Below are 24059 nucleotides of genomic sequence, written 5' to 3' on the forward strand. Positions count from 1 at the left end.
AGATATGTCGAGAAGAAAGTCTCCACTTGAAGCCGGTGTGGCTTTGACACCTCTCGAACATTAGCGCCTTCCCCAAGCGTCCGTATCCAGATCACTCTTTCCTCTGTGCATTGGCTCATTTACCGGCCCCTCACTCAAAAAATATATTTTGAGGACCCGTGATGTGTCAGGTACTTTTCTGGGTGCTGGGAATACAGCAGTAAATCACAAACCACTGCCCTCAGGGTGCTGACCTCATTGTTTCAATAATATTTGTTTTTGTGATTATGTCGTATTCATGGCAAGTGAGACTAGTTATCCACCTAGAGTAATGATATAGTTGGATGGTACAGATGGGACCCAAAGATGTTAAAGAGTGTGACGCAGGTGGGAGAGTCAGGACTCACTGTCCAGGAGAGAATCCCCACAGCCCCTTCCAGCTTCTGTGTGGTTCTGGGGTCTGGTTCTCCCTCCTGCCATGGTCCCCCATCAAGAGAGGAGCATGAGGCATGGCGGACGGAGGCGAGAGCAGGCCACAGCCATGACGAAGGGCATCTGGGAGACCCGGTCCCATTGCCAAAGCCAGAGCCAGCTCCCCTGGGCGAGAGCCATGCTCCACGGGCGTATCCATCAAAAGGACCCGGGCTGCACCCCTGGATGTGCCCGGGCTCGGGGCTAGGGGAGGCCCTCCTCCCTTGGCAGGCACCCACCCCCAGCACACGCTGGGCCCCCAGCACTTGCCTCTTGCAGCCGTGAAACGGTCCCTTCCCACCCTGTTGGCCAGATGTGCCCTTGGCTTAGGATGAAGTGGCCGAGAAGGGAAGAAGAGGTTGCTAAGGAAGAACTCAGTCACCAGTGGGAACGGTTAGGCAAGAGGCGAGGGATTCTCAGAAATGTGACCACACTGCGGTCTCAGGGTGCGTGGCTCTGTGATAAGAGGACTCCCAGGGCTGCCTCACGGCCAGGGCTGGGGGCAGTGTGAGGGGTGGCAAGGGGGCTTGGAGGCCCAGAGGAGCCAGAGACTGTTCCTTCCCACCTGTCACCCCTGACACCTTTACCACCACCAAAGACCAGGCTGCTCCACTCCCCTGAAGACGAGTGATGCCACCAGCAGCAGGGCAATGGCCCCAGCATGTATCAGTGAGCCCTGGGGGCTCTGGAGCCACGTTGCCTTGGCTCAAACACAGCTGGGCTGCTTCTTTGCTGTGTGGCCTTGGACAAGTCACTTAACCTCTCTGTGCCCTCATGAAACAAGAGCAGTTACTAGCACTGCGTTGGGGGGTCTCCTAGGCATTCCTGCATCTAAGCTTCAGGGCTTGGGGGCCGACCTCATTACCCAGGCTTTGCAGACAGGGAAACCCAGGCCCAGAGGGGTCAGGTGGTGGAACCAAGGCCACACGGCCCGTAAATGCGAAAACTGGGAAGCCTGGCTCTGTCCTAAAACCTGTACAGGAATGGTCACATTCAAACCTCAGACAAGCCTAAGAGGTAGGAACGACTGGTACTTCAAATACAAATGGGGGAACCCAGGCACCAAGAGGCTAACTAAGTTACCCAAGCTGTCGTAGCTTGGTAGATCGTAGAGCCAGAGTTTGAGCTCACAATTTTGTGTCCCTCCCTCCAGCCCTCGGAATCCAGATCCCCACCCCACCCACCCAGGTTCCTCTTATCTGCTCCTACTCTTGCCCAAAGCCCTCCTCTCGGCTGGGCTCTGGGCACACAGGCGGCCATCCAGGAGGACCTTGCTACTTGCAGGGCATCAGCGCTATCTCCTGGCTCGGCCACAAAGCCCTTGAGGATGCGGGGTGCACAGGGCCCCGGACAGCCCGATGCTCAGCTCACGGCCACAGCCCGACACACCTCTGTAGATATGTTAACGTGTCTCAGTGCTAGCCCTGAAACGGGAAGGTGATTACATAGGAAGTCGAAAATCCACACTGTTGAGCAGAGGTCAGTGTCAGGATGGGGCCCGCTAGGCCCCTCACTCCGACCTTCTCCCGGCTCCAGAGCAGAAGAGGAGCCCTCAGGTCCCCACCGCGGGGAATGGTTCCGGAGAGGAAACAGGCCGGCATATGAGTAGAGAAGTCCTCGGAACCCGTGCAGGGAGCCGCCGGGGGCCGCTGCAGTGGCTCAGGGGAACTGGTTGGACCTGGGGTGGTAAAGAAGACGGAGAATGTGTCCAGATCAGGTGTGGGGAGAACGAGCAGGGACTGTGGACAGAGCCACTGGAGGAGGGCTCCCGGGTTTGGGCTGAGCAGAGGGCTGGACAGCTGTCTAAGGGAAGGATGAGGCCAGGCCTTCCTCTCCTCCTTCCCGACCCCGAGCTCTGCCCGGGCACCTGCTCCCCCAGCCAGGGGACCCAGAAGCCAGCCAGGGGACGCCAGCTGCTGTGTGTGCTCACCACGTCCCGGGACTCGGTTTTACAGTTTGGAAGAGGGCCGCTTACTCAGCACGTGTGAAGGAGAAGGGCAGAGAAGGGAGGCCACCCATGCCACAGCCAGAGAGGAGCTGGGGGGCTGGAGGACAGAGGGTGCCCAGGAGTGCCCTGGCTCTGAGGCTGGCTGTAGCAGCACAGATGGCTTGGGGGTTGAGAGAGGAAGTGTCTGGAGAGGATTAGGCGGATCAGGGCCACAGATCGGATTATGCTGCCCTTGAAGAAAAGCTGAAGCCCTCACCGTTCACGGAGTCGCCCCTGGACCTCTAGAGAGGGCCATGCGCACGTGCGTGCACGTGCACACACCCACACACACGTGCATGCACAATCACACGCGCACATGTTCTTTGGAGGGGAGATCCCCCTGGGAGATCTCGAGGCTAAACAAGATGGCCCGCGTTAGTGTTGGACTCTGCAAATACAGTGGCAAAGACTCCCCTGGGTGTCAGGCCCTGTGCTGGGTGCCCCAGGGACACTTCACGATGAGCTGGGCTTTGCTGTCATCCCCAGTGACACAATTCCTTATAGCCCATCCACTACCCCAAGTCAGGGAGACGGCGATACAGGCAGAAATGTCCAAGGAGCCAGGCCTGGCTGTATTCTCGGCAGGTCCTTTTTTGAGCATCCCAACCAAGGTGCCCTGCTTCTTCCCGGGGGGGAAGCTGCTGTCCCGTCTCCCCAGCCTGACTCATGCATAGCAAGTACTGGGCAAGGAGTGCCGGCCTCAGTTTCCCCAGGGGCAGGGGCAGGCCTCCGATTTAGTCTGACACAGGAAAGGGCCCTGGAGGCTAGGCCAGGCGGGCCACCGGTAGTTTCGCAGCCCCACCTTCCTGGAGCCTTCGGTGGCCAGGTAGGCACAGATGCCCAGTGTTCCTGCCATCATGGGGCTGGCTGGCTGAGGCTGCAAGATCACGCCGGCCTGAGCGCAAAAGAGCAGGAGGTTGGAACGAGGCCATGGGCCCCAGGGTGCAGCCCCAAAGACAAGAGTCATTAGGCTAGAAATCCAGGCGGTTAGACCTCCCCACTGCTGGTCTGGGTACTAAGGGTGAGGAAGGGACACCAGAGACACAGGAGGGCCAGAGGGTGTGCTGTCCTTGCCCAGAACCCATAGGAGGACCCACGGGAGGGCAGGAGAGCAGTGCCCTGGGAGGTGTCTGGTGCAGCAGCTGGAAAGACCTACATCTGGGAGGCCACCTGCCCCCAACCCCCCGCCATTGCTGAAGCCACCGTCTCCAGGAAAACTTGCTAGGCCCTAGTACAGCCCCGAAGATTTCCCCTCAGGGGCCGGTGTCTCTGGGAGCCCTCCTCCATCCTGCCCTGCAGCCCCACACCATCCCAGGCCCGGCACAGCTGCTGCTCCAGGGACACTCCCCTGCACGGTGCCAGAGCGGTGGACTGTCCCCACCTGAGGGTCAGTTCCATCCCCAGCCTGAGGCTCCTGTCCATCAAGGCCAAAGGAGTGAGAGGAAGCCGGCACTCTGAGGTCAGAATTGCAGAACTGTCCCCCCCAATAGAGCAGGTGCCCCAGAGCCTGGGGACATCTTCCCATCTGGGGACTGAAGCCCCTGCTGAGGCAGGGGGGTGGCAGACGTGAACTAGACAGCTCCTTCCAGCACAGGATGCTCACCAGGTAGAACAAGATTTTTGGTTGCTTCCCCACACACCAGAATTTCAGTTCCCTGCACCCTTCCCCCACCAGGCCCCTCTGCCCAGGCCGCAGACTCTAGCCCAGAACGTCTATGGCTAAGGGGCCTGGCCATGGGTCTCCCCCCATGCCGCCAACCTTCCCCAGCTCCTGGGGACCGGGGCCTGCCTTCTGCTGCCCCACTGGAGACCCCAGACCCTGCGGGCTTGCTCAGCTCTGTTCCAGGAGCCCCAGGCATCTGGGTGGTGCCTCACACTGGCTGAGAGCAAGAAACACTCAGCAATGTTTTCAAACACTTTTTGTGGACCTACCAGATGCTAGGTACACTCTATGGCATTTCTCATTCTTCGCTTTATGTCACTTGAAGAGATAGGAATTACTGGGGTGCCTGGGTGGCTTAGTCGTTACACATCGGCCTTCACCTTAGGTAATGATCTCACAGTTCGTGAGCTGGAGCCCTGCTTCGGCTGAGCACAAGTCCTGGGTGAGCCCCACTTCTCTCTCTCTCTCAGCCCCTTGTGGGATTCTCTCTCTCTCTGCCCCTTGCTCACTTGCACCCTCTCTCTTTAAAAAAAGAAAAGAAAAGATAGGAATTCCCTTAACTTTGACAGGAATTACTTTTTCTCCCCACTTTGCAGATGAAAAAACTGAGGTTCAGAGATTTTCCCTAGTGGTTCAAGGTTGAGCTGCGATGTCAACCCTTCTGCTCCCCGTGAGGTCCCTGTGCTTGGTGCATTGCTCCTGCCTCTCCAACGACAGGAAGCAAGTCTAAGGTGGACCTGGGCCCCAAACCCCCCACCCACCCACAGTAGCTACAAATTAGAGGGACTGGATCCCATCTTCCAGGGGCTAGGGAACCTCACCACCTTGACTGAGAGATAAGCTCGCTTTGCCTCCACCTCCAGGAAGCCTCCCTGGCGGCCCTGAGGGAGCATCGACTGTCTCTCGACTCTCTCTCGGGAGCACCACAGCACTGTTGAGCCCTCAGGAGCTTGCAGCTGTACCGGAGCCTCTGTGCACTCAGCTGCCGCCTGCCCCTCTCAGATGCCACTCTGTCTCTCTGTCTCTCGGTGCCAAGCAAAGGACTGGAGTCAAGGAGGTGGGTGCAGAGCGCTCTCGTGCATCCTTTCTTCCTTTCCCTGCTTTGCCTCACCCAGGCCTCACCCCCGGGGAATTTCATTAGCTCTAATCTACAGGTGACAAAAGAGGTCCAGAGAGGACCTGGAAGTGAGACCTGCGAGGCCAGGTCCAGAGCAGGGGGCTGGTGGAGGGGAGGACCTGTCTCGTCTAAGCTCCTAGAGACGCACTCCCTTCCTTCCACCCCTTTACAAAACTCTCCTGCCCCTGGGCCAACCGCAGTTGCCCGACTGTCACAAGAGGCCCTGTGCCAGAGCCACGCTGAGCAAGGAGGCCGTGGGCAGCTGACAGCCGCGGTTCCTGTGGGGGAAGGGTCAGGGGCACATCACAGAGGAGCCACTGGGCTTGTCCTCGGTGGTCTCCCGTTTCCCCATCCAGAGCCTCAGGGCTGGAAGAGAAGTTCACTGCATCCTGGCCAGGGAGGGAATAAGTTGCTGGAGACTCTGGAGCCGTGGGGTGGCCACGTGGGTCTGGGGGACACGGGGCAAGGCAGTGTCCAGCAGCCTGAAATCTTTGAGGTGAGGCCAGGCTGGGCTCCCCCATGCCCCCACCCCGCAGGGGGCCAGGGCAGCTCCCCCAGACTGGTGCTATGCCGTGACCGATCTCGACGGGGGAAGGGTATGGGGGAAGAGACCCCACAGCCCCAGTCGAATAAGGGAAACAGAAACTGCTTGCATACCAACAAGGAGGCACCTTCCCCTTCCCAGTGAGCCCTGCTGGGCAGCCCCCTCATGCTGTGCTGTGGCTGGTGAGTCAGCCTCAGACGCCTCCCGAGGAAGGGCCCAGAGCACCGCCACCTTGCCTGCCTGCCTGGCTTGTTGTGGGAACTGAATCAGCCGCCTTCCGGAAAGGCATTTTGGAAACTATGAAGGGCTGTGCATGTGTAAATAATGTAAAGGATTATGAAACAATAGGCTCGTGACCCAGCGGCCAGACCTGGGCCCACACCTAACTGCAAGGAAGACCCATTATCCTCGGCAGCCACGTCCCCAGCTAAAATCCCAGGCTCCACCACGCCAAGCAAGCTTGTCAAAAAACAGATTCCGTTTAACACTCATTCAAGATAACGGGAAAGCGGCATTCTTAGCAGACGAGGAATAGAAAAAAATAGAAGCCTTCTTAAGTCCAGCGAACATCATACTTAATAGCGAAGCTTCCGGATCATTCTCCTAGGAGGAAGAACAAGACAAGCTAGCCCACTAGAACAGCTGCCGGACAGAGGCCTGTGGGTCCTGGTCTTTCAACGGGACAAGAAAGAGATGTAGGAGGAGAACCTAAACCATTGTTATTTGTAGGAAATATGACTCCCTGTCAGAAGAATCTAAGAGAATCATCTGACAAATCTTAGCACTATGAAGGGAAATCAGCAAGGTAACCAGATACAAGATCATCACACAATAATCCTTGCTTCCCTACACACACACACACACACACACACACCCCAATGGGAAATTATAATAAAATGTTGCCGTTCAAAATATTAACAAAAACTATAAGATAACCAAGAAACAAGCCTAACAGGAAGGTGCAAGACCCGTGTGAAGACAGCTGTAAAATTTGGTTGAAAGGACGTGGTAAAGCTAAGTATACAGAGAACTATGTCAGGCCCCAAAATAAGAATATTTCACATGAAGATGTGCGGTCCTACCTGGCTTGATCTATAAATGCATTACAACCCAATCAGAATCGTGAGATGTTCTCTTTTTTTTTAATGTGTTTTTTTTTTAATGTTTTTTTTCAACGTTTATTTATTTTTGGGACAGAGAGAGACAGAGCTTGAACGGGGGAGGGGCAGAGAGAGGGAGACACAGAATCGGAAACAGGCTCCAGGCTCTGAGCCATCAGCCCAGAGCCCGACGCGGGGCTCGAACTCACGGACCGCGAGATCGTGACCTGGCTGAAGTCGGACGCTTAACCGACTGCGCCACCCAGGCGCCCCTAATGTTTATTTATTTTTGACAGAGAGAGAGAGAGAGACAGAGCATGAGTGGGGGAGGGGCAGAGAGAGAGGGAGACACAGAACCCAAAGCAGGCTCCAGGCTCTGAGCTCTCAGCACAGAGCCCGATGAGGGGCTCGAACTCACAGACCGTGAGATCATGACCTGAGCCAAACTCGGACACTCAACCAACTGAGCCACCCGGGCGCCCCAAACAGTGAGATGTTCTAATGGGATCTGACAAAACTTTTTTTACATTCATGTGAAAAGAGAAAATATTACAAAAACAGCAAAGGAATTTTTGAAAATTAAGAACACACAGGGAGGACTTGTCCCACTTATTCTAAAAATAAACTCCTGGCTCCGTCAGTTAAGTGTCCGACTGCTGATTTTAGCTCAGGTCCTGATCTCACAGTTCGTGAATTCGAGCTCTGAGTCGGGCTCTGTGTGGACGGTGTGGAAACCTGCTTGGTATTCTCTCTTTCTCCCTCTCTTTCTCTGCCCCTCTCCTGTTCATGTTCTCTCTCTCTCTCTCTCTCTCTCTCTCTCTCAAAATAAATGAACTTTAAAAGAATAAGCCACAAAACTCTAGTGATTTTTTTTATAAACCATTCAAAAAATGTTTTTAATGATTATTTATTTTTGAGAGAGAGAGAGAGAGAGAGAGAGAGAGCACGAGCCGGGGAGGGGCAGAGAGAGAAGAAGACACAGAATCGGAAGCAGGCTCAGGCTCTGAGCTGTCAGCACAGAGCCCCATGCGGGGCTTGAACTCACGGACTGAGATCATGACCTGAGCCAAAGTCAGACGCTTAACCGACTGATCCACCCAGGTGCCCCAAAAGTCTGGTCATTTTTCAAGTGTGGTTCTGTCCCAGAAATAGGCAGATGGAACAATGGAACTGATTAGAAGGTCCAAAAGCCCACTTAGTGACACAGGCGTTATTTCAAACCAACAGAGCAAAGACTGGACCCTTCCACATACAACAATAGGACAGCTGGCTATCCACTCCTTCAAAATTTTTGATCCATATCTCAAATTCACAAAAACACGTTGCATGGAGAATAAATCACTTAAAATAAGACCAAAATGGGGCGCCTGGGTGGCGCAGTCGGTTAAGCGCCCGACTTCAGCCAGGTCACGATCTCGCGGTCCGGGAGTTCGAGCCCCGCGTCGGGCTCTGGGCTGATGGCTCAGAGCCTGGAGCCTGTTTCCGATTCTGTGTCTCCCTCTCTCTCTGCCCCTCCCCCGTTCATGCTCTGTCTCTCTCTGTCCCAAATAAATAAATAAACGTTGAAAAAAAAATTAAAAAAAAAATAAGACCAAAATATGCAAGTATTAGAGAAAATATCCACCAGAATACGTTGGAAGCTTTGGAGTTAAAAAGCCATAAGCAAAATGCACAACACAAAGCCACATGTGGAAGAATTGATACATTTGAACTCCTGTAAATTGGGTGTCAGGTGGCGGTCAGAGAAAAAAATAAACAGGGAGGAGAAAGGGAGTGTGGGGAAGGAAAGCTAGAATAAAAAAAAGTCAAAGAACACAATAGAAAAAGGGGCAAAGAAGAATTCACGTAGAATTCACAGGTCAAGAAATGCAAATGTCCAGGGCGCCTGGGTGGCTCAGTCAGTGGAGCATCCGACTTCGGCTCAGGTCATGATCTTGCAGTTCGTGAGTTCAAGCTCCACGTTGGGCTCTATGCTGACAGCTCGGAGCCTGGAGCCTGCTTCAGATTCTGTGTCTCCCTCTCTCTGCCCCTTTCCTGCTCATGCCCTGTCTCTCTCTGTCACTCAAAAAATGAATAAACGTTTAAAAAAAATTTTTTTTAATGCAAATATCCAACAAACATACTCTGCCCACAGGAACAATGTGATGGGGTTATTTGCTCAGTACTGGGAGGGTCAGGTAAATGAGTAACCCCACGCCCCTTTGGTGGGAGTATAAATTGGTATCATTGGCGGGGGTGGTACGTGCAATTCAGCAAGGCCTATCCAAATGTTGAAAGCACATGCCCTTTGACCCCACAACCCCTCTTGTGGGTATCACTCTGGAAAGAGACTTGTACAAAGATTTCCCATGCAGCATTGTCTGTATCGGGGGGAAATGGAATACACAATTTTTACAGTTCTACCAAGCATCTGTAAAAGAATCATGACGCAAATCTACACGCACTGATCTAGAACAAGCTGCAAGAGAATATGAAAAAGGAGAGCTGCCCATAAGGTCGTATGGTATGATACTATTTTTATAAAAAAGAGAAAGCTCTGTATTCTACATAAACGTAAATATGTATCAAGACACTCTAGGAGGGGGGCACCTGGGTGGCTGAGTCGTTAAGCGTCGACTTCCGCTCAGGTCATGATCTCGCAGTTCATGGGTTCGAGCCCCACATGGGGCTCTGTGCGGACAGCTCAGAGCCTAAAGCCTGCTTCTGACTCTGTGTCTCCCTCTCTCTCTGCCCCTCCTCTGCCATGCTCTGCCTCTCTCTCTCTCCCAAAAATAAATTAGAACATTAAAACAAAGAAAGTTTTTTGAAGACGCTTTAGGAGAAAAAGTCTGGTTACAAACCAAGGACAAGCACTGAAGCACCCAGAGGTGGCTGCTGGTGTGGCAAGAGCTGCGGGGGCCACACCGTGGCTGGGCCAGGCCAGGAAGCGAATGTCTAGGATTCTCCCACAAGTGAACTGTCAGGGGAAGGGGCCCTGAGGTCGGCTGCGGGGGCGTGTGGCAGGGGTTGCTCTGACAAGGAAAGAGAGTGCCAGTGTTAGTGTTGGTGGGAGGCCAGGCCGGAGGGGAGACCGAAGGCCCTGAGCAGGCCAAGGGGGTCGGCTCTGGCCGGGTGCGCAAAGAGAGGCCCCCCCGTGACACTGACGCACACGCCTTAGGCCAGGTGTGCCCCAGCACCCTGTGCTGGCTGACCCCGCCTGGGATGCCTTTACCCACCCCTCACAGGCCCCTCCTTCAAGAGTTCCCTTACGCCTCACTTCCTCCAGGAAGCCTTCCCAGATCCTCAGGCTGAACCAAGGGCCTCTCCGAGGGTCTCCCAGAGCCCAGGCTCACCACTGCACTCCACCCCTCCCAATACTCAGGCCTCCCTGATGTCAGGGAATGGGCCTTGGCAGTTTCACGTTGCCTGCTCTTAGCTCAGGCCTGGCCTGAGCAGGTCCTCCATCGGGGTCTATGGGATGGACAAGTGACATTTTCGCCCTGTTCTTCCTTCAGGTTTGGTTTCGCCCTTGGATACCAGGCCTCCCTGGGGTAGCTGGGGAGATTTAATCCCCATCTCTCCAGAAGGCACCGTTCCTGACCTCTCACCCAGGGGTCCGCTTCTGCCCTGGCTGGGAGCCAGGCGGGGCGGGGGAGGCCTGTCAGGGAGCAGGATGTGACAACTCCCACGCAGCCCAGGGTCTTTTTCCGTGGCTCAGAACACAGCGCACCAGGTGGCTGCCTTTGCTGGGAGCCACCTTGCTTCTCACGGCCCGGCCCCTCTCTGCTCACATCCTGTTTCCACCCCTCTGACACCCTGGGCCCCAAGCCTTGGGCCCCCACCCCCGCCTGCTGGGTTTTCACACGGCCTTTCCTGGGTGTTCTAGGAGCACAAGCCTCTTGCTTTCAACACCTGGGGGCTTGAAGGAATTTGCACTTGATTTTGCCCTCCTGAAGGAACAGTCTTAATGTGTCAAATGTCTCATGGGGCAGGCTCAGCTTAGAACAGCAGCACCAAGGTGGAGGGGAAGGAGCAAGGGTCAGGTCAGGTCAGGTCAGGTCAGGCAGGGTCAGGAAGCTGGGCTCCAAGTCTGTTTCTCTCACCAACACACTACATGACCTTGGGCGAGATCCTTAAATGACCTGAGCCTCAGTTTCCTTGGCTACCAAATGGGAATCCAAAGCGGGTGGCCTCACCGGTGAAAGCCAGCAACAAAGACACCAACCGCATACCATTGAGACCCCAAGTTCTACCTCCCCCAGGACAGGCGCCTCATCTGCCACACCCCACCCTGCACTCAGTTACCACACAACAGTTGCTATGTTCCCTAGTTGTCCCAGAAATCTACCCCACTATAGAAAACTGAGAACAAACAGAAAAGAAAGGAGAAGACCGTGAAGCATTGGCCATAACCCACCTTGGTTCATTTTTGGAGTCACTGGCTCCCTAGGTGTGAGACCTTTGCACTTGGTGAGAAAGGGCAGGGAGGGAAGTTCATTACTGAAAGCAAGGCCGTTAGCCCCACAAGGCCTGGCAGGGAGCCCCTCCTCTGGCAGCACAGAGAGACCTTGCCCCTCACCCCCCGCCCCCATCTTCCTCACCCGCTGGTCCCACCAGCCGGGCAGCCCTCCAAGGACCCCTGTAGCCTCCCCTTTCATCAACATCTCCCCTTCCGGGGCAAGTCCAGCAGTGGGGCTGTAAGCCAGGCAGGCGGAGGAGGAGGCCAGTCCTGACCGGGAACACAGCATCACACCCCCTATGGTGGACACCACCGGTGGTGGCTGGTCTCCAGACCTCCCCTACCCGATGCACGGAGTCCCGCCCTTTTCAGCCATCCGGCAGCAGGGCAGAGCCACGTGACCCACTCCAGCCAATGAAATGTCACTTCCGGCCTGGGGCGCTGAAAAGGCCTGTGGGCTTTTCCAGTCTTGCGCTCTCCCTCCGGCTTTCCAACGGGGAGGGCGTCCTGTTCTGCGGGCAGTGCAACAACACGAGGGAGGTCTGTGAGCCAGCCCCGAACCTTTGTTAACGTGTCCGGTGGTAGGCATGGTAGGGCAGCAGTGTACCGTAACCCAGCTCTCCGGCTTCGCGCGGCAGTCTGCCTTGGCTGGAAAGCCCCACGTTTGTTTCTGCTGGGACAAACCCACTCTCTGCGGCCCTGCCCCTCCGCCCCCCAGCTCCCATGTCGCATCTGTTAAACCCCTCTGCTTCCTGTCACCCACCACCGTCTGGGGCCTGAGCTTCTCCTCAGCCTCCAGACGATTAGTCATGTACATCCTGTTCGCCCTCCTCCTGGGGATCCTCGACAGTGAGGGGTTCTCTCCTATCTGGCCTGAGGGCCAGCACCTTGGAGACAGCCCCACATGGAAGGGCAGCTGTTACCGGCCCTAACTCTGACTGCCGCCATCAGTCTACCCTGGTCTGTGCAAACTCCAACAAGGGTGGAGGGGGTGGAGGAAACCCCTCCGATCACATTTGGGCACTGTTACTGACCACACAATTGGCTTCCTGGTCGTTTTTTCATTTATTATAACCTAAGCATGTCCCCATGTCTCAAGCACCTACCCCCAAGAACCAAAGACACTTGCTTCTGTCCACTGCACTTCCTGGCTTACTGTATCAACTCTTCCTGCCCCTGCCAAGTCCTGAACTCCCTTCCTTTTTTGTCCTTCCAAACCTGATGCCTGGGAAAAAAAACCTAATGGCTCAGTCCAGCTCTCAGCTTTGGTAGCTAGCTAACCGCTGCTGGAGAAAACCACCATAATGGGTCCTTCTCTGCTCCTCTCTCCCACTCGTGGGTCCCCTGATCCTTGTGCCCCTCTCCCACTCCTTGGCAGCCTAGCTTCTGTGCTAGCTATGCTTAGAACATAAAACTGGTAAACCAGATGGACAAAGCAAGGTTTGATCCCTACCTCACACCACCTACATAATGGAGTAGATATCTAAATATACAAAGTTAAACTATAAAGCTAAGCGATAAGCATGTGGGAGGGCATCTTTTTTACCTTGAGGGAATAAAGATTTTAAAAGCACAGATTATAATTGAAAAAGTGGGTTTGACTACATAAAAAGTAAAGACCTCAGCTCAATAAACAACATCAAAGATAGTACTAGATGAGTGATAAATTGGAAGAAAATGTTTGCGGGGCGCCTGGGTGGCTCAGTCGGTTAAGCATCCGACTTCGGCTCAGGTCATGATCTCGCGGTCCGTGAGTTTGAGCCCCACGTCGGGCTCTGTGCTGACCGCTCAGAGCCTGGAGCCTGTTTCGGATTCTGTGTCTCCCTCTCTCTCTGACCCTCCCCCGTTCGTGCTCTGTCTCGCTCTGTCTCAAAAATAAATAAACGTTTAAAAAAATTAAAAAAAAAAAGAAAATGTTTGCAGTGTCTAAAACTGACAACAGTTATTGCATATATATTATCTTTTGTTTCATAAATAAACTATTAAAAATCCTAATTCGGGGCGACTGGGTGGCTCAGTTGGTTAAGCATCTGACTTCGGCTCAGGTCATGATCTCACGGTCCATGAGTTCGAGCCCCACGTCGGGCTCTGTGCTGACAGCTCATAGCCTGAAGCCTGTTTTGGATTCTGCGTCTCCCTCTCTCTCTGACCCTCCCCCGTTCATGCTCTGTCTCTCCCTGTCTCAAAAATAAATAAACGTTAAAAAAATTTTTTTTAATCCTAATTCAGCATATACAAGGAAATTTTGCAAATCAAGAAGAAAAATAGAGAATTTATAGAGAAACGGAGATAGCCATAATAGGCAATCCATATAAGGGAAATCTGTTTAATAAGTATATAGAGAAATCTTAAACTCCCTAGCAATTAGATAATTCAAAAATTATGAGATATCCCTTTACACCATCCAGATTAACAAAATTAAAATTAAAAATCAGAGGTGCCTGGGTGGCTCAGTTGGTTGAACATCAACTCTTGATTTCAGCTCAGGTCATGGAATTGAGCCCCATGTCAGTCTCCACACTGAGCATGGAGCCTGCTTAAGACTCTCTCTCTCTCTCTCTCTGCTCCTTTTCCCTTGCTTGCACACACACGCACACACACACACACACACACACACACTCTCTCTCTCCCTCTCTCTCTCAAAAAATAAAATAGATAAAATAATTAAAAATAAATAAAACAGATAATACCAAGTGCTGGCAAAGATGTAGGGAAAGAAACATGGCAGTATTTAGTCAAAACAGTATACTTCATTGGCAAAATCTCTGTATCCTCACTCTTAAAGAAAGAAAAGCACAAAAGACAAAAACCAAAAAACCTTCCCTGTAAGAAGTGTGGGAAAGGGTAGAATAGGGCAAGGAGGGAAAAAGGGAAGAAGAGGAATGACACTCCCATTCTGCCTCATATGAAATACAAAATAATCTGCAGTGAGGAGATATATGTAATAATATAGAACAAGGAATAACTGGAAATATCCTCAACGTTAAATGTGAATCTTACCTCATACCATATATAAAAATTAACTTGCACAGATCATGAACCTAAATGTAAAACCTAAAATTATAACGTGTCTAGAAGAAAACATAGGAGAAAATCTTTGCATCCTTGAGTTGGGCAAAGATTTCTTAGAACACAAAAGCACAAAATATAAAAGAAAAAAATTGATAAGTTGGACTTCATCAAAATTATAAACATGTGCTCTTTGAAAGATACCATGAAAAAAAAAAGGCAAGCCACAGTGAGAACATATTCCCAACACATGTATCAGACAAAGTACTTGTACCTAAAATATACAAATATGCAACTCAACAATAAAATGATAAATAATCCAATTTTTAAATTTTTTTTTTCCAACGTTTTTATTTATTTTTGGGACAGAGAGAGACAGAGCATGAACGGGGGAGGGGCAGAGAGAGAGGGAGACACAGAATCGGAAACAGGCTCCAGGCTCCGAGCCATCAGCCCAGAGCCTGACGCGGGGCTCGAACTCCCGGACCGCGAGATCGTGACCTGGCTGAAGTCGGACGCTTAACCGACTGCGCCACCCAGGCGCCCCAATAATCCAATTTTTAAGTGAGCAAAGGTATTGAATAGACATTCTTCTAAAAAAAGATAAAAAATGGCCAATAAACACATGAAAAGATGCCCAAACCATTACTCATTGGGGAAGTGCAAATCAAAACCACAGTAAAATACCAGTTTCCATCCACTGAGATGGCTAGAATGAAAAAAAAAAAACAGTAACAAGTGTTGAAGACATGCAGAAATTGCAATCCTTGTAAGTTGCTAGTGCGAATGTAAAAATTGCAGCTGCTTTGGAAAACAGTGTGATAGTAACTCAAAAGGCTAAACAGAGTTATCATATGACCCATCAATTCCAGTCCTAGGTACACAATCAAGAGAATTATTTAAACATATGTCCCTACAAAAACTTAAACATGAATGTTCGTAATGGAATTATTCATAACAGCCAAAAAAGTAGAAAAAAACTCAAACGTTAAGCAAATGATAAATGGATAAACAAAATGTGGTATATCCATGCCGTGGAATAGTATTCAATCATATAAAGGAATGAAGTACTGATTACATGCTACGGCATGGGTGAACCTTGAAAACATTATGCTAAGTGAAGGAAGCCAGTCAAAAGGACCACAAATAGGGCACCTGAGTGGCTCAGTCAGTTAAGCGTCTGACTCTTGCTTTCAGCTCAGGTTATGATCTCGTGGTTCATGGGTTTGAGCCCCATGTGGGGCTCTGCGCTGACAGCATGGAGCCTGCTTGCAATTCTTTCTCCCCTTCTCTCTCTGCCCTTCCCCTACTCACTCTCTCTCTCTCTGTTCTCACTCAAATAAACTTAAAAAAAAAAAAAGACCACATACTGTATGGCTCCATTTACATAAAATGTTCCATAGGGACAAAAAATAGATTAGGGGTAGCCAGGGACTAGGGAGAGGGATGGGCGATTGCTGATGGGTCTGGGGATTCGGTGGGGTGGGCAATAAAAGTGCTTGGAATTAGACAGTGATAATGGTTGCACAACTTTGTGAGTATGTTAGAAACCACTGACTGTACTCTTTGATGGGGTGAATTTTATGGTGTATGAATTGTATGCAACTCAATATTTTAAAAGAGAAAAAAATAAGATTCTTACACTGTAAAAACTCTTACAGTGTAATAAGAACACAAACAACCTAATAAAATTGAACAAAAGATTTCAAATGACACTTCATAGAAGATTTATGAATGCCAATAAACACACAAAAATGCTAAACATCATTAGTCATTAAGGACATGCAAATTAAAAGGCTAATGAGCAAGAACATGGATAGACTTAGAGGGTATTATGCTAAGTAAGTCAGATAGAGAAAGACAAATATCGAATGATTTTTATATGTAGAATCTAAAAACCAGCACAAATGAACAAACAAAACAAAACAGGAACAGACTCATAGACACAGGAAACAAACTGGTAGTTACCAGAATGAGGAGGTGTGGAAAGCAGGCAAAATAGTGATGGGTATTAAAAGTTACAGACTTTCAGGGGCACCTGGGTGGCGCAGTCGGTTAAGCGTCTGACTTCAGCCAGGTCACGATCTCGCGGTCCGGGACTTCGAGCCCCGCGTCAGGCTCTGGGCTGATGGCTGGGAGCCTGGAGCCTGTTTCCGATTCTGTGTGTCCCTCTCTGCCCCTCCCCCGTTCATGCTCTGTCTCTCTCTGTCCCAAAAATAAATAAACGTTTAAAAAAAAATTTTTTTTTTAAAAAGTTACAGACTTTCAGTTATAAAATTAGTAAGTCATGGGGATATAACGTAGAGCATAGGGAATATTGTCAATAATATTGTGATAACTTTATGTGGTCGGTAGACTGACTGTGGGGATCATTCTATAACATATAAAAATCATCAAATCACTATGACCTACACCTGAAACTCACAGGATGTATGTCAATTATACTTCAATTTTCAAAAAGTACGAGAAGACGCCATAACATGTCTTGGCCGTAAGACGGAGCAACTGAAACTCTCATTCACTGCTGGTGGGAATGCAAAATGTCACCACCACTTTGGAACACAGTTTGGCAGTTATTTAAAAATATTTGAACGCACAGCTACCACATGACTCAGCCATTCCATCCTAGGTATTACTTAAAACACAAAAGCTGGGGCGCCTGGGTGGCTCAGTCGGTTAAGCGTCCGACTTCAGCTCAGGTCACGATCTCGCGGTCCGTGAGTTCGAGCCCCGCATCAGGCTCTGGGCTGATGGCTCGGAGCCTGGAGCCTGTTTCAGATTCTGTGTCTCCCTCTCTCTGCCCCTCCCCTGTTCATGCTCTGTCTCTCTCTGTCTCAAAAATAAATAAACTTTAAAAAAAAAACAAAAAAACAAAAGCAAACCTCAAAAACATAGTCACACAAAGGCTTGTACATAAATGTTTATAGCAGCCCTATTTGTAGTAACCCAGAACTGGGAACAATCCAAATGTCTCTCAACAGGTGAGTGAATTAACAAACTGTGGTATATCCATGCTGTGGAATAACAATTAGCAATATAAAGCGAGGAACTATTAAAAAATGCAATGTAGAGGGGCGCCTGGGTGATTAAGTCGGTTAAGCAACTGACTTCGGCTCAGGTCATGATCTCGCGGTTCATGGGTTCAAGCCCCGCCCTGGGCCCTGTGCTGACAGCGCAGAGCCAGGAGCCTGCTTCGGATTGTGTTTCCCGCTCTCTCTGCCCCTCCCCTGCTCGCTCTCTGTCTCTCTCTCTCAGAAATAAACATTTAAAAATGTTTTTAAAGATGCAATGTGGACCACTCAAGGATCATTATGCCGAATGAAAGAAGCCATGGGAAAAAAATAGGACATACCGTACGACACCATTTATATAAAATCCTAGAATATGTGAGCTATTTGATGGAGAAAGCAGATTAGTGGTTACCTGGGGACAGGGCTAGAGGCACAAAGGAATTTTATAAACGATGGAATGATGATGAAATATTCATTATTTTACTTGTGATGATGGGATCACAGGTACACACACACACACACACACACACACATCAAAATTGATTAGATCATGCATTTTAAATACATGCCATTAGGGGTGCCTGGGTGGCTCAGTCGGTTAAGCGTCCGACTTCGGCTCAGGTCATGATCTCGCGGTCCGTGAGTTCGAGCCCCGTGTCAGGCTCTGTGCTGACCGCTCAGAGCCTGGAGCCTATTCCGGATTCTGTGTCTCCCTCTCTCTGACCCTCCCCCATTCATGCTCTGTCTCTCTCTGTCTCAAGAATAAATAAACATTAAAAAAAAATTTTTTTTAAATACATGCCATTAACTGTACTTTGATTACACATCAACAAGTTAGGAGAATAAACTACATAAAGAAACAAAAACAAACCCAGGTAGATGTCAGATTGAAAACGCCCGTTAACCTTTTGCGCCCACCTGAAACCCCACTTCAACAACAATTAAAGGAAGCAAAATTTAAGGCAAACCCCACACAGTCAAGGAGAAAGAGGAACAACAGGAAAAATGTTTTGGGAACTGGAAAGCAGGTGCACGAAATGGTACATGGCTTAGGGGAAACAAAAAATTGAATTCCTAGTCAGTAGTGGGGACAAGTGACAAACCCACTTACACAGCAGAATCCGCGAAAGGCTCAGAATAAGTGGGACACCAAGCGGAGCAAAGCGAGGGCCTAGAATAAGAAGCAGCTGAAGGTCCGTGTGAAACACAGCCAGCCCACCCCACAATGAAGTTCATAGCCAGCTGCCGACACTCACAGGCTCACAGCCCCCCAGACTGAGTTTCTTTTTTTTTAAATTTTTTTTTCAACGTTTATTTATTTTTGGGACAGAGAGAGACAGAGCATGAACGGGGGAGGGGCAGAGAGAGAAGGAGACACAGAATCGGAAACAGGCTCCAGGCTCCGAGCCATCAGCCCAGAGCCTGACGCGGGGCTCGAACTCACGGACCGCGAGATCGTGACCTGGCTGAAGTCGGACGCTTAACCGACTGCGCCACCCAGGCGCCCCCAGACTGAGTTTCTTAATATGAACTCAAACCAATGGCTTTTAGCTACTCAAGGAATGCCTCTATTATTCAGGAGAAGAATGTAATAGGAAAAAGCAACTTAAACAAAAGTAAGTATGTAGGAAGAAGAAAATATTAATAAAAATGTTAATAATAAAAAAAAAGTCCTCAGGGGCACCTGGGTGGTTCAGTCAGTTGGGCACCTGACTTCGGCTCAGGTCATGATCTCGCAGTCTGTGAGTTCAAGCCCCACGTCACACTCTGTGCTGACGGCTCAGAGCCTGGAGCCTGCTTCAGATTCTGTCTCCGTCTCTCTCTGCCCCTCCCCCGCTCTCACTGCGTCTCTCTCAAAAATAAAATAAAAACATAAAAAATTAAAAAACATCCTCAGAGGGGGAAGATACCGCACCCATAAAACAAGGACAGTTACTACAAAAAATAAACATTCCAAACACAGATCTCTTGGGTAGTAAAAGAAAGCAGAAATTAAAAACTCAGTATCAGGAGCCCCTGGGTGGCTCAGTTGGTTAAGCGTCCGACTGTTGATTTCGGCTCAGGACATGATCTCACGTTTTGTGAGTTTGAGCCCCACTTCAGGCTCTGTGCCGACAACACAGAACCTGCTTAGGATTCTCTCTCTCCCTCTGTCTCTCTGCCCCTTCCCTGCTCACTTGCTCGCTCTCTCTCAAAATAAATAAATAAACTTAAAAAAAAAATTTTTTTAACCCTCAATATCGGGGTTGAAAGATAAAGACGCAGGAAACTTTCCGTAGGTAGAGCAAGAAGACAAATGGTTGAAAAGCAGGAGAAAGAAAGAGAAGAAAATGAGAGGACATGCAAGGTAGGTGGTTGGCCACTTGAAGAGCAGAAGGGCCAAAAGAGAGAAGAGGGAAAATAAAATAATTCAAAAAAAATTCTCCATAACTGAACGATGTGAATTTGCAAATGAGGGCCCAATGATAGCACAACAGATAAAAACAAGTCAGGGAATACGAGGAACAATCCGATCTCATACACTTGGAGGCTGGAGGCAGTGGGGAGGCTACATATCACAGATGAAAGGTCAGGAATCCAAACATCTGGAGACTTCGCCAAAATTCTAAAGGAAGACTATTGCCAACTGGTCTTTCTGTAGTCAGCTGAATTATCTAGCCCATGAGGATCTGAAAACTTTTATGTCTTCTGTACCCTCTCTCCTTTGACAAGCCTGGAGGAAATAAACTAAGACCAAGGTCAAAATGGGAGGCACATAACAGGGGATGGACATTCCCAAGCGGAAGGAGAAGGAGATCTCTGGGAGATCTCTCCTGCCCAGCCGTCTCCTGGGAGGAGAAGCCGTTAATACCTGCTCTGGCTGAATATCAAGAGACCACAGTCAGCAGAGGGGGGGCGGGGGTGTGAATTTGTGATCAAAACACAACAAACAAAGCAAATGAGAAACCAAGTACTCACTCCAGGCAAAACTAAAAAGGTGTGCAAGAAAGAAGTGGTCATAATGTCTTGTCGCCTGTGAATACCATTTCCATGCTCAGAACAACATAAATGCTATTTAATACTGTAGCTAGGGGCGCCTGGGTGGCTCAGCCAGTTTTGCGTCCGACATCGGCTCAGGTCAGGATCTCGCAGTTTTTGAGTTCCAGCCCCGCTTCGGGCTCTGTGCTGATGGCTCAGAGCCTGGAGCCTGCTTCGGATTCTGTGTCTCCCTCTCTCTCGGCCCCTTCCCTGCTCATGCTCTGTCTCTCTCTATCTCAAAAATAAATAATAATAAAAAAAAAAACACTGTAGCTAAAATTCGATATAACTTCTTTGGGAGATGAAGGGATGGGAAGGGTGGAGGAGGGAAAAGGAAGAGAGGAGTTTTCATATCATATAATGCCTAAAATGAAAAGTCGGCATGTAGTAATAATAGTACATTATTCAGAGACGTGGAGTAAACGCCAATATAATCCCTGTGACAGATGATACTGGCTGTCCTGGGAGGGGAAATGCTAGTGTAGAGGGTTTCACAACAAGCTTAATAAGAATTATGTGACCTTTTTTTTTTTTTAATAGAGAGAGGGAGAGGGAGAGAGAGAATCTCAGGCAGACTCCACGCCTAGCCCCAGTGCAGAGCCAACTCGGGGCTTGATCTCATCACCATGATATCGCAACCTGAGCCAAAATCGAGAGTCGGATGCTTAACTGACTGAGCTACCCAGCTGCCCCAAGAATTATGACTTTTTAAATTATGTGCACAAATGCTTAGATAAAACTAAAAGAAAGAAAGAAAGAAAGAAAGAAAGAAAGCCAAAAATGTTACATACAGATATAAGTATAGAAAAAAGAGAAAAAGACACTGGGGGCGTCTTGTTGGCTCAGTTGGTTAAGTGTCTGACTTCAGCTCAGGTCATGATCTCAGGGTTCATGAGTTCGAGCCCTATGTCGGGCTCTGTGCTGACAGCTCAGAGCCTAGAGCCTGCTTTGGATTCTGTGTCTCCCTCTCTCTGCCCCACCCCTACTCATGCTCTCTCTCTCTCTCTCTCTCAAAAATAAATAAACATTAAAAAAAAAAAAGACACTGATTCTCTGGGATATGAGGATTACAAATAATTTTTCTTTATAGTTTTGTGAGTAAAATAAATGTTTTAACTTTTTCACCGCACAATTATTACTTCAGGAAACAAAAGAATATGAAGGCAAAATCAAGAATTTTCTCACTGGTGAATCAGCACGACACTGGAGCGTAGGTTCCAGACTGTGGGCGGGTCTCGGGAATGGAGTTTCCACTTCATCCCCACACAGAGCTGACACTCCTTTGGTCCTCCATGTTGGACTGCTTAATTCTGTCTAGTTCAATGTCGACTCCCCAGCTGCTTCATAAATCATTTGAAAGTCATCAGGCACATAGTGGGTCTTCAATAATTCCTTGCTACATATCACCACACCGTGCCTTCTTTCGCAGGCACAGAAATACAGCAAACAAAGAATTATAACAGGATGAAACTAATACAACATTGTATGTTAACTCACTGTAATTAAAAGAAAAACTATTTTTTTTAAGTTTATTTATTTTTGAGAGAGAGAGAGAGAGAGAGCACAAGTTGGGGAGGGGCTGAGAGAGAGGAGACAGAGAATCTCAAGCAGGCTCTGCCCTGTCAGCGTGGAGCCCGATGCCGGGCTCCAACTCACAAACGGTGAGCTCATGACCTGAGCCAAAGTCAAGAGTTAGACACTTAACTGACTGAGCCACCCAGGTGCCTCTAACATAAAAACTTAAGGAAAGGAAAGGAAAGGAAAGGAAAGAAGGAAAGGAAAGAAAAGGGGCGCCTGGGTGGCTCAGTCAGTTAAGCATCTGACTCTTGATCTCAGCTCAGGTCATGAGCTCAAGGTTTGTGAGTTCAAGCCCTGCATTGGGTTCTGTGCTGACAGCAAGGAGCCTGCTTGGGATTCTGTCTCTCCTTCTCTTTGCCCCTCCCCTAGTGTGCTCTCTCTCTCTCTCTCAAAATAAATAAATACACTAAAAAGAAATTTTTTTTTAAAGAAAAGAAAAGAATTATAACAGGAAATGCAGGAATTATAACAGGAGGACGGGGTCCTCTGCTTAGCCCATCGGTTCTGGCTGGCGCCCGAGGTCAGCACCTAACTCCTTAGAGCGGGGACTGGACTGGTCACAGGCTGTCAGGGAAGAAGCAGCAAATCAAAGCCACTGCCTCTTTATCCCCACCTCTCTCTCTTTCCCTTGCACAAACCCTTGGTCACTAGGCAGGGAGCCTATGAATCTCCCACTGGCCCTCAGCCTCGTCTTCCCAACTTATTATATACACCCACACAGGTTGTGGTCATCCGACCTACTTCCTCTCTCATTTATTCATAGGTCTTGATGTCCATCAAAGCTTTGAGGGAGGGGGAGTGGTGCCCAAATAGACCCACACTGAACTGTTGGCTTTTATGAGATGTAAAATCCTTCCAGCAGCCAAGGGCAAACAGAGAAGAGGCTCCCAGCAGGTGGTGCAGCCCTGCCCCCTGCTGCTGCCACACTGAAGCTGCAGGACAGGTGACCCTGCCCAGGCTGGGAAGTCTTTCTGGACTCCATACAGGGCCATTTCTTTTGAAAAGTCATTCTTACGTTGAGTTCTCTGTAATTTACCCTTGTTAGAGATTAAATTGTTTCCCCTCAGAATTCATATGTTGAAGTCCTAGCCCCCAGACCACAGAATGTGACCTTATATTTGAAAACAGTGCCATTGCAGATGTAATTAATTAGGTTAAGAGGTGGTTACACTAGGGGCACCTGGCCGGCTTAGTCGGTACAGCACGTGACTCTAGATCTCAGGGTGGTGAGTTTGAGCCCCGTGTTGGGGGTAGAGTTTACTTAAAAAGAAAAAGAAAAAAAAAAAAGGTTGGGGCTCCTGGGTGGCTCAGTCAGTTAAACGTCCAACTTCGGGTCAGGTCATGATCTTGTGGTTCCTGAGTTCAAGCCCCACGTCAGGCTCTATGCTGTCAGCATGGAACCTGTTCTGGATCCTCTGTCTCCCTCTCCTTGCCCCTCCCCCTATTGTGTGTTCGTTCACGCTTGTGCTCTCTCTCTCTCTCTCCCTCAAAAATAATAAACATTTAAAAAAAATTTTTTTTAATGTTTATTATTTTTGAGGGAGAGAGAGAGAGAGAGAGAGAGAGAGACGGGACGTGAGTGAGGGAGGGGCAGAGAGAGAGGGACACACAGAATCTAAAGCAGGCTCCAGGCTCTGAGCTGTCAGCCCAGAGCCCAGTCCGGGTCTCGAACCCACGAGCTGTGAGATCATGACCTGAGCTGAAGTCGGACGCTTAACCAACTGAGCCACCCAGGGGTCCCCTCAATAAACATTTTTTTTAAACAAGTTAAAAAAAGAGATGAGGTTTTACTTGAACAGAGAGGGCCTCTAATCCGATATGACTGGTTGCTTGCAAAAAGGGAAATTTGGCGGCTCCAAGGAGCGACTACTCCTCAACAGCTGGGTGTGGTCTTTTGATGAAGTTCTGGCTACTGGTCTATAAGCAGAAATGGTGTGGCATTCTGGGAAGTGTCCTCAAGGGAAGGGACATTCTCTTTCCCCCTCCCCTCCTTCCCACCAGCAAAACACAGACATGGCGGCTGGTGGGAGAGCAGGCCCCACCCAGGCAGTGACTCAACAGGTAATGAGCAGACACAGTCCCGGTCCTCAGGGTGCTCACCTGCCGGGGAACAGAGTCAGGTCCAGTCCTGGGCGCCACATTTT

The sequence above is a fragment of the Prionailurus viverrinus genome, chromosome A3 (genome assembly GCF_022837055.1).
Source record: "Prionailurus viverrinus isolate Anna chromosome A3, UM_Priviv_1.0, whole genome shotgun sequence".
NCBI classification, from domain to species: Eukaryota; Metazoa; Chordata; class Mammalia; order Carnivora; family Felidae; genus Prionailurus; species Prionailurus viverrinus.